The sequence below is a fragment of the Balaenoptera physalus genome, assembly GCF_965194825.1.
Source record: "Balaenoptera physalus genome assembly, chromosome: 9".
NCBI lineage: Eukaryota > Metazoa > Chordata > Mammalia > Artiodactyla > Balaenopteridae > Balaenoptera > Balaenoptera physalus.
In genome coordinates, this window is record NC_138888.1 from 30,015,920 (window position 1) to 30,028,175 (window position 12,256).

At 34.9% G+C, this 12,256-nt stretch overlaps 1 protein-coding gene across 13 annotated transcripts in view; it reads right to left on the reverse strand.

Moving 5' to 3' along the window:
- Nucleotides 1–12,256, reverse strand: part of EYA4 (EYA transcriptional coactivator and phosphatase 4) — a 259,346-nt gene that overhangs the window by 175,161 nt on the left and 71,929 nt on the right. The window lies entirely within an intron of this gene.

Here is a 12,256-nt window from a genome sequence, read left to right on the forward strand (position 1 = left end):
AACAAAAACTCCTGCTCTGAAAGTCTTACTATTACTACCAACCTGCAAGCAAACAGATCATGTTGAAAGAAACGTTCCATTCTAGGCTGGACTATTTTAAATTTCTGGTGGCAAAACACTGCAGGCTTGAATCTCTTTTCTTAGACATAAGGAGCATGAAGAAATAGTTACATGGAATTTCTCCCTACATGCCTCTGAGGAATATCATGGACAACTTAACGCTTGTAAAATCAAAATTTAAAAAAAATGATGTTTTGCTTTTAGTATGTGTATCTGCTAATTCAAATTTCTGTCATATTATAAGTTGAAAGCTATTAGGTGGGATATAAGATATCCTTCCCAAAGACTGATTCATTGTCACTGAGCAAAACAGCAAACTGGGCTGGAAAACTATACAGAGAGGCTCTATGTTTCTTCTGCTCTGTCTTTGTAATTATACTAAGTAGTCAAGATTGAGAGATAGCTGAGAGCAGTGGAATTTTACCAATTAAAAAGAGTTACTTCGTGTGTGTGTGTGTGTATATACATATATATATATGTGTGTATATATATATATATATATATATATATATATATATATATATATATATATATATAGCCCACCTGTAAAGTTCCTAATCATAAAGAAATTTTCCAGAAGGCAAGATAATTTTATTGCCTGCAAAAGTTTTGTCATTGCGTAGTAATAACATTCAAAACGTATAGGACAACCTAATCAGATTATAGAATGTGATAATACTTTCTATAATTCTCATGTTATTTATTTTCCCTTTTTTTTTTACACATTCATCACTATTTTAATATATTAAGACAGGTGTTCTTGCTAACACAAGTGGTAGGAAATAAAGGGAAAAAAGAATCATAGGGGATTATTTGGGGTTGGACACTGCTGCTATGGCTAAAATATTGAGCCTGTTGTCTCAGTTTTTACACAGTATTCTCAATAAATATGTAAAGAATAAATTAAAACATGCTCAATTTCTTTTATGAAGTGAGCATTGAGAGACTCTCACCAGAAGTAATAATGTCTTAGTCAATTAGTAAGCAATTATTGAAGGTTTCCTAGATGTTAGAACGACCACTACACAGAATTAGAGTTAAATTTTATGGTCATCTATATCAATTTCTTTTCTGATGCTTAAATTCTCTTTCTCTTTCAACTCCAGCACAAGTTATCCAGCCTCTTATAAAATATTTCCAAGAATGGAAAGTGCATTGTCTCTTAAGGAAGCTCATTTTAGTATCTAGATTAAATTGTTAAGAAGTTCTCATCTCTGTTCTCATTTATCAAGTATTCATTAAGGAAACACTATGTACCAAGTACCGAGCCAGGGTTTCAGCATGGTCCCTGCCTTCATGAGGCTTACAGTCTAGTGGGAAAGAGAAAAAATCACGGAAAATGACTACAAAATACACATTTTGATAAGTTATTGGAATGAAAGCAAAAGCTGCTTGGCACATGGTAAGTCCAAAATAACACAATATTAAATGAATCAATGGAGAGGTGATGAGAGTCTATAAAACAGGAAGAGAAATGATTTAGACTGAGGAATCTGGGAAGGCTTCTTGGAAGAAGTGGCATTTAAGTTAAGATCTGAAGGATAACTAAGACTTCATCTGGAAAAGACCCAGGAAAAATCGTGGCCCCTTCCATTCCTAAAATAATATGACTGGGACTATACTGGAATGAGCATGTGTTTGGTGGCGGAGATGGGGCATGGGTGGACTGAAGAAAGCTCAAGAAGTTGCAGAAGTTTTTCAGGCCTAGTAAGGATATTAGATTTTAGTCTAAATAAAATTAGAAATCTGTTGAAGAGCTTTAGTCAAGGGGGATGAGATGATCAGTTTTTGTTTTTGTTTTTAAGTCCCTCAGTCTGCTTTCCTGTTAATTTGGCCCTCACCCTGATTTCTATGGCTGCAAAGAATAGGTCTCATTCCTCTTTTTACGACTGTACTCCATTCAGGCAACCGAGGGAAAAAGAAGCCCTAAGACCTGAGCAAATGTGGCCAGGGTTTCAGGGAAGGCTCTGCGTGGTGACCATGCGGATGCACAGTACTCCCGGGGCACTGCTGAGTCCCCAGTGAATTCTGATCCAGTCAACTGACCCACACACGGTTCAGTCAGGATGGGTGTAAGCTTGATTGGAGGCCAGTGCCCAACTACCCAACTTGGACAGATTTGTCAGGAACTGACAGACCATTCATAAGAGAGCACAGTTACCTATTTATAGTTGATCGCAAAGTGTGACTGCAATTAACTACTTTTAACCATTAAAGGTGACATTTTCCAAAGGTACAAACTTCTAGTTAGAAGGTGATTAACTTCTGGGGATCTAATATGCAGCATGGTGACTATAGTTAACAATAGGTTATTATATACTCGAAAGTTGCAAAGAGAGGAAATCTTAAAAGTTCTCACCACAAAAACAAAAGAATGTAATTATGTGAGGCTATGGATGTGTTAACTAACCTTACTATGGTAATCACTTCTCAATATATACGTGTATCAAATCATCGCATTGTACACTTTAAACTTACATAATTTTATACGTCAATTATATCTCAGTAAAGTTGGGGGAAAAGGTGACATTTTCATACCTGAATTAGGAATTTAACTCATATTATTTTGTAAAGATATTTTGTGCCTTTGACATATTCAACATACTTTAAAAACTAAAAATTGCTTCAGGTAAAAAAATCAATGTGTACACTGAAAATGCATAAATTTGGAATTCAAATCTGAAAGTATTGACCAATTATCCTCTCTCTAGGTTCTGAAATAAAAATCAAGCCAGCCTCTTGGACGATCACATTGCGAGGACTCAGCACGGCTGGATAAAAAGCACTGTTGCAGTAAAGTAGGTCCTTTCTTAGAAATGGAGCAGACAAAGCCTTTCATTTATTATTTATAGTGCCTTGTGCCCATGTCAACTCCTGATTAATAATTAAAATTAATCTCATTACAGAAGATTTCATTACAGGATAATTTAATTAAATGATGAATTGGCTCCCAGATGTTACCTTCTGTGCCATCTTTTAAATAATGCTGATGATGACACAGGGATTCGCTAAGTATCAGTCTGGCCTTAAGAAAATGAATTATTTATAGGGTTCTGCCATTCTGCCGACAATAAATGATACTGATCACACCTATGCTGTATCCTTCTCCAAAGTCACATTTTCACAAGATTTCTGATATTTTCACAAAATTTTTAACGTCCATTGGAAATTTAGGGCCATCATTTTGTCAGTCATAAAAATATGTTTATTTGGCGAAAATTCTAATTCACAGAACCTATTCATTTTAAAGGAGAAGTATACAAAGGAATCTCAGAATGTAAAATCTGAAATTTCAACTTCAAAATAACAATGAGGAGGAATATATTAATCAGTTTTTGCACTTCTGGAGCAAAAAAGTTCAATTATGCAAAATAATCAAGCAACATTAGTAATAAAACTTCAAAATTTTGGTTGATTTCTATACAATGAAAAAGTCCCCAGTAAAAAGAGTCTCACGAAGTCAATGTATTTTTTTCAATTTGCCATGAACCAACATAAAGCACTATTTTTAAGGGCTTCCATACCACATACTTCACTGTTATCCTGCTTTCACTGCACTTTGCAGAAGATACATATGCTGATAAATCTGCATAAGAAGAAATGAAACCCATCAAACCAGACTTTTAGGGGGTGAAAATATTTAAGAGACATTTCTTTATTAACTTGGGGAAAATCTGAGCTTTCTGAATGCCACAGTGCATGACAAAATCTAGGCCATTTCAAAAATTATCAGCCAAACATATAGGTTTTAATTATTCTGCTTGGTTTATTTTAAGGCTTTTGATCCAAAATAAGATACTTATACATTAAAATCTCAGTCTAAGACAGTAGTTTTGGATTTTTGTTATTTCTACTAGCAGAGGACAGATTTTTCTTAAATGGGATTTAGAAAATTAAGTTAGGAAATGTGACATAATCTTCCTATAAAGAAATGTACTGCTCAAAAAGATACATGCACCCCGATGTTCATGGCAGCACTATTTACAATAGCCAAGACATGGAAGCAAGCTAAGTGTCCATCAAAAGAGGAATGGATAAAGAAGATGTGATGTGTGTGTGTGTGTATGTGTATATATAATATATAGTGGAATATTACTCAGCCATAAAAAAGAATGAAATTATGCCATTTGCAGCAACATGGATGGACCTAGAGATGATCATACTAAGTGAGAAAGACAAATATCAAATGATATCAGTTATGGGTGGAATCTAAAAAAATGATACAACTAAATGTATTTACAAAACAGAAATAGACTCTCAGACATAGAAAACCAACTTATGGTTACCAAAGGGGAAAGGGGGAGGAGGGTTAAATTTAAGAGTTTGGGATTAACAGATACACACTACTATATATAAATAGATGACCAACAAGGACCTACTGTATAACACAGGGAACTATATTCAATATCTTATAATAACTTATAATAGAAAAGAAGCTGAAAAAGAATATATGAATATATGTGTGTGTGTGGTATGTAACTGAATCACTTTGCTGTACACCTGAAACTAACACAGCATTGTAAATCAACTATACTTCAATTTTTAAAAAAGGGATTCGCAACGTTTTAGAAGTGTAACATACAACATACATACAACAAAGAACATAAACCTTAAAAAAAAAGAAATGTATTGCTTCAGTAGTGTTGTTTTTTTTTTTAAACTCATTAACAGAGTGGGTAATTTATAATTACAGAGCAATAAATTGTACTGTCATATCTTTGACATACACTATTTGCTGGCTCATCAGCAATATAACTGCTATAATCAAAGCATCTCAGAGGTGGATCATATCTTGAAAGGCACCATCTAGAAGTCTCTTCTATCCAATGTATGAATTCCCTCAACATTCAACAACAAGGAGATGGTCTTGATTTGAGTATCTCTACCAGAGCCACAGTCACAATTTTTCAGGGCAGCCTATTTCATTTTCAGTCAGCTGATAAGATTAGAAAGTTCTCATACAGGCCCTGTCTGAATCACTTGAGATTTTCCACTTTTTTCCCTTTTTCTCTCCTTCATACTATACATTTTTCATTCAACGGGCAAGTTCCCATCTCTGGCCAAGCTGATCTACCTTCCTTGGATAGCTCTTGCTTATTCCTTTGCATTTTGATCTCCTTCTCTGCCAAATCAGATCATTTCTTCTTTAGAGTTGATCCCAAACATGTCCCATTTACTTCAACAAGTAATTCTTATTAACCCTATTGTGGTTTCTATCATGTGGATTTACATGCAGGTATATACTCTACAACAATGGCAGGTCTCAAGCAAATAACACAGAGAATTGTGGGAAAATGTTATGCCTTTTGAGAAATACCAAGTATTTAATTCTATCAGTATGAACTGGTAACAGTGTTACAAGAAGACATACGACTACTTATGCAATGTAAAATCAGTCATAAGCATACATAGTTCTCACAAAATTATTTAAGTTAATAACTCACCCAAGACTGGATGTTTCCAAGATTTTCTATTAATTGATGTGTGTGACTTGTTCTTTCATAGTAGACAGGTTAAGCTTTTCTAAAACTATAAAAAACATTTTTTTGCTGTGAATTGGGAAAAAATTATCATTTCACTTCCAATTTCCCAGCTAGAATTTCAGCTCTTTCATGAGGGGTTACATTGCCATTTTTTATATTCCTCTTTAGTATCTGTAAATGTTTTATAGTAGTTACTCAACAGGTATGGGCTCTAGACTGGGAATGGATTTGCTAGTGCAGAATAAGACTCTTAGGGTAGATATTATGTATATTAGGAAAATAGAAAAGGGAAAAATAAACTCAAAAATGTTTTAAAACTTCAAAAAGTTTGGATGGTATAAAAACAAACCCAATCATTGAATCACAATATACTAGAATTAATTGTCACCACTCCAAGAACTAGGAAAGGCTGCTGCTTTAGGAAGCAACATTAACATCCATTGATGGAGGAATGGATAAAGAAGCTGTGGTATATATATACAATGGAATATTACTCAGCCATAAAAAAGAATGAATAATGCCATTTGCAGAGGCATGGATGGACTTAGAGATTGTCATACTGAGTGAAGTAAGTCAGACAGATAAAGACAAATATCATATGATTTTGCTTATATGGGGAATCTAAAAAAAATGTTACAAATGAACCTATTTACAAAACAGAAATAGAGTCATAGATGTAGAAAACAAACTTACGGTTGCCAAGGGGGAAAGACAGGGGGAGGGATAAATTGGGAGATTGGGATCGACATATACGCACTACTATATATAGAATAGATAACTAATAAGAACCTACTGTGTAGCACAGGGAACTCTACTCAATACTCTGTAATGACCTATATGGGAAAAGAATCTAAAAAAGAGTGAATATATGTATATGTATAATTGATTCACTTTGCTGTACAGCAGAAACTAACACAACATTGTAAATCAACTATACTCCAATAAAAATTTATTAAAAAAAAAAAAGATTAGGCAAATAAATAAAAGATACTTTGAAAATGACAGAGTAGAAAAATTTCCTTACACTCCAGTGGTCCTCTATTTTTTTTGAACTGAATTAAACCTTCAAGATTTTGAAGTTGATATCAGATGAGACTCTCACGTAAACATCCAGTACCATTTTTATAAGTCAAATGTTTACCTGTAATGTCTTCTGCAAACCTGTGGATTTATCAAAACAATCCATCTTCAAGATTTTAAAATTCATCAATATTGAGTCTTTTTTTTAAAATCTGTGAATGTCTTTATTTTCCTTTATTTATTTATTTATTTATTTTTCAATATTGAGTCTTGAGGGACAACTTTCTATATACACACTTGTCTGGTATTTCTTGCCTATTTCTCTATCCATACAAAATACTGAACTGGATTTAATAGTGACTACACTTGAAAATATTTATCAGTGGAGGAAAACTAGAAGTTAATGTTAAATAAATGACATATAGGAGACAGATTTTATTTCTCTATATATTTCATTTTCTCCCTAAAAGCAGATTATTTAAACCAGGTATTTTATCTCTTTAGAGAATGCTAATGAGTATTATTATTTATTGAGCATTTAATATGTGTTAAATGATCACTACCAATATTTATCTAAATAAAGCCCTAAATCCATTAAATGAAATAGGTTAATTTCTCCTACAGTAAAGATAAAGATAGTTAAACAAAGGTAACTTAATTTGCCAACAGTCATACAGCTAGTAAATGGTGGAACAGGGATTAAAAACCTGTCTGTGTGATTCCATATAATAATAATAACTTTCAAAAAAATTTTTAATAATACCATTTTTTAAATGTTGTTAGTGTCTTGCATGTCTTATCTCATTAAATCTTTACATAACCAACCCTATGAAATTGGGTACTTTTTTTTTTTAATTGAAGTAAAATTGCTTTATAATGTTGTGTTAGCTTCTGCTCTACAATGAAGTGAATCAGCTATCTGTATACCTATATCCCCTTCCTCCCACCCCCCAATCCCACCCCTCTAGGTGGTCACAGAGCACCGAGCTGAGCTCCCTGTGCTATACAGCGGGCTCCCACTAGCTATCTCTTTTACACATGGTAGTGTATTTATGTCAAACCGAATCTCCCGTTTGTCCCACCCTCCCCTTCCCCCCCGCTGTGTCCACATGTCTGTTCTTTACATCTACGTCTGTACTCTCAACAGCACTAGTTTTAGGATGAGAAAACTACTCATAAAGAGGTAAAATAATTTTCCTACTACTAAGGTGGAGAACCAAGCTGTAATATCATATCAGGCAGTCTGACTGCTTGGCATTGCTCTTAACCTCTCCTCTAACATCACATTCTCAAAGCCTCTATCTAACCCCTCCTTTCCCCCAAAGGGTTACACTGGTTATGTATATGATCCTGAACTTTATTAAAAGTCTACCAGCTCAACCCATATGGAAGTGACACAAACCAGATTGCAGTCTCTAGGAACTTCTTCCATCTCACATCTCCCAATCCACACAACCTGTCATCTATGTCATTTAACACATATTAAATGCTTAACACATATTAAATGGACAACGGCAGTGGCCTCCTACCTGGTCTTTAAGCATCTAGTTTTTTCTCTCTCCAGGGCATATACCTACGAAACAGTCTCTATAGATTGATTTGTAAGAAAAGAATGACTATTGCTCAATATAATTTCTAGAAATTTTCTGATATAAAAGATAAAGAATCACTAGTTTCTTGTGCATGTCCACTTACTGAATTGTATCCAGAATTTTGACTCTAGAATTGTAAAAGACAATTTAGAAGCAGAAAACCTCCTAGTACGTTTTTATCACTGAGGGAAACCAATACTTTTAGCCTAGTTTTTTTTTTTTTTTTTTACATCCTGTGAATCTCAAATTCCTCCCTGTGTTGCTCCCTATGTATCATGACCAATATGGGATCCCACTGATCTTTTCTCTGGTTTTAATTTGTTTTTAATTTATTTGTAATATCTTTGAGCACTAATTTTAAGGTTCTGTGAAAAATAGCTCTTAAAATCAATATTAGTGTTTTATTAGTGTTTAACTAACAATAACTGTAAGATGTAGGGATTTGAACAGAAGATCAAATTACATATCACTGCACTGAAAAGAAGGAACATAATCTCTACTTTGACATAACTCATGCTGGGCCAAGGGTGAGGCTTGAGTCTTCAGCAACAGGTACCCTTGGGAGGTCAAGAAATAGGGAGGATGGAGACAAGGAGAGAGCCCAAAGAGGCTTGGTTCAGGCAGGCACTGAGAGCCCGGAAAGGCCAAGTGATGGAACAGGCAGAGCCACTGGAGACCACAATGCCATCTGTTTTTAAAGAACAAAGGGAGTCAGCTAGCTGCCCATTAGGCAGCACTTTAGCCACAGCGAAGAAATGAGGAAGATAAGTCAGATCTCTAGAGAAGAGTGAATCACCAAGTCCAGCCAAGCAGGCAAGATCTCAATCCCAACAGAGGATCAGAGCCCTCTAAACACAAGGGGGTGGACGGGTCCAGTTCTGCAGCCGCAAAGCCCTGCCCAATGTTGACCCGCCCTACCAGACACCACTGACGGCAGCAGAACTCACCCCACTCTGCCAGCTTAAGGGGCTGAGGTCCCCCAGCACATGTCAAGCTCTAGTCAAGATTGGCTCTGGATCTGGGCTGCCCTGGACATCACTGCCTCCACATGTGAAGGAACAGAAAAGAAGGCAAAGGCTGCACCTGTCTTCCCAAATCTGAACCCGCAAAGAGGCGTGGAAGTCCCCTCAGGGTCTTCCTAGGAAAGGATCTATAAAGCATTAGAGGCAAAGAGGCAGACCCCGACACAGGAACTGGCAGATACAGCGTTACGACAGAACTATAAGGCAGGTGGGTGATGTTAGAGAGGGTTCAGTTTATCACTTGTGAAAAGCTAGTGGCTGCTGGGAGAAAGGGAGTGTGGCAAGGGTTGAGGTCAGCAAACTTACTTTCTGCCTTCCTGTAGCTGAGCCAGCCGGAAGCACACAGCCACACCCATTACTTTACCCATTGCCTATGGCTGTTTTTTCCTGCAGGGGCAGACTGAGTCATTGAAATCAGGACAATACGGCCACAAAACCTAAAACATTTACTACCTGGCCCTTTGCACAAAGAGTCTGCTGATCCCTGCCTTAGAGAAATACCTGTCTATCTATATGCAAATTTATACATGCAGATAAGTGCACACAATGAAAATTTAGAATTTTAAGATTTGAAAGAACAGACCATAAAAACATCATAAAGTCAATCTCCACAGCTAACCCACACTAATAAGATGGATCACACAGATGTGGATATAAACAGTAGTAATTCTGATCATGACAAAATGGTCCACACCAATAAGATATGCTCTTTCAGTTCTCTGTCTGTCTGTCTGTATGTTTTTTCCCCACCCCATCAATGTTTGCCTTCCACAATATGCTCTATAAGTTTCCAGGAAAAAAACTAACAAAACTTGAAAGACATTCATTTGATTTTTTTTATATTGGCTTATTTTTCTAATAAAAAGTTTTCTTTAAATTTATTATTATTATCATCATTATTATTAAGATCTATACTCAAGAAAGCCCATGAAAATTTTCATTCAACAAGTATTTACTGAAAACCTACTCTGTGCCATAAGCTATGCTGGGATCCAGTTTGGACCAGAAAAATAACCTAGCATTGGTTTTCTATCTTTTCCCTTTCACAGGAAACCTCTATTTTCCCGACACAGTAGAAGGATTTTGTACATTTATTTTACATAAAAATAGTTCATAAAACCAAAATAATAAATACCAGTATATGAAAGAAGCACTTCTAAATTGAGTTCTTGAAAAAAGTTGGTGGTCACGTATTAAATTTGACACTTCTCTCACCACAAAATACCAAAAACAAAAACCAAAAAACCCCAGAATTTTAAATCTTCAAAGATTTTAGATTTCTTATATTTTCTTCAAAATTACAGAAGCTGAAATATTATTATAGACACTGCTTGAAATTATCTTGGGGGGAGTAGAATACAGTATAAATTTTCTGTCCTATGAAGAGACACACTGTATAAAAAATAGTGCACTTTTCCAAATTTAAGAATTTTAACTATGTTTCTAATATGAAGCTACAGCAAGATTTGTCATCAGTTGAGAGGTTATATGAATTATATATGAACTGGTATCCAATTTTCAAGTTGCCTTTGAAAACCTGAGGAGCTTATTTTCAAAATTAGAAAAATAAATCAATAATATCTGAACTTGTTCAGATGGAGGTAGAAATTTCTTTAAAAGTTAATGGATGAGTTTTAACCCCAAAGAAGTCCTTTTATTATCTGAGAAATACGAGTGGCTACCCAGATAGATCCAGATACTACACCAAGGAGCTTCTTGTAGATGTGTTTGTACCACCTCTTCCTGATATGTGCCTTATCACCTGAGGAGAGACTATGAAACATCTTTAAGATTACAGAAATAATGGTGATAATTTTATCATTTTTGTCTATGTTAACACATAAAACTTAGTTATTGGAAAATAAGTTTTTGAAAGTATTGACCCCTGATACATTCACTCCTATTCCTCTTCCTGCTCTCTCTCTCTCTCACACACACATACACACACATTCACATGCACTAATAATCCTTGATTATCCACTAGAACCACATTATCAACTATTAAGTTATTACATACTTGGTAAAAAATGCACATTTATGCTGAGCCATTTGGGGATACTAATAATGATAGTTTTAGTAAGAAATGAAAGCACTGTCTTTGAATTTTATAACTGTTTCTGTTAACCAAAGTTTATATAATTTTTCAGCCTCTAATTCAGATGCATTACACTGCATCTTTATTTTAAAAAAAAATGGAAAGAACCAGTAGCAAGACCTTTTCACTTTTGTTGAAATTCAAACTCAGAAACCTAGGCAACACTCTGCAGTTCAGAGTCTCAAAGCTCTCCTTGGAGTCACTTTAATTCTTAATGTCTTAATTACTTGCACTTATTAAATAATTGAAACTCACTAGCAAACAAAAGACGAGATGGCTATCCTTCTCCCTGACCAACATGATGGCATGAGCTTATTTGAAAAAGAGAAAAACAAGAATTATGGTGGCTTGGGGAGATGTGCTAATGAGTAGAAAAATGTAAAGCCTGTAGTCATCATGGGTTTTTTGATACTTACACACACACACACACACACACACAGATTTTGTACTGACATATATTAGATATAGATATATAGAATGGAAATGCATTTTGTCCTGATCAATAATACTTATATTTAGAAACAATCACTAGAATCATAGGCCCTCAAAGATAGCAGGTTAGTTAGAGATCAACTTGTTATATTTCATTAGCAGCAGGTATGTGCTGTGCACATGCAAATTTTGTAAGGCACAGAAAGTCTAAAATGTATTTGTAAAATATGATCATTTTATGCTACTAGTTTTAATTAAAGTTCTGTACCTTGGTTCATTCAGTATTTGTAAGGCATACTGCTTCTGAATTTCTTTTATATATGTCTATTCACGAGATTCATTGGCAATTATAGCATGTTACAATAGTCAAGATATAGTCACATCACATAATGTGTATCATATAAAAGTCAATGCAACTTTACCTCAGAATCAGCTCCTACTACTGACATTCCGGTGTCTGTTCCTTTGGAAAACAGCCTCAATTACCATGAGGTTCAATATTATAAATATTTTAAAGAGGGAATTGTAAGCATTTGCTAAATAAATTAATGA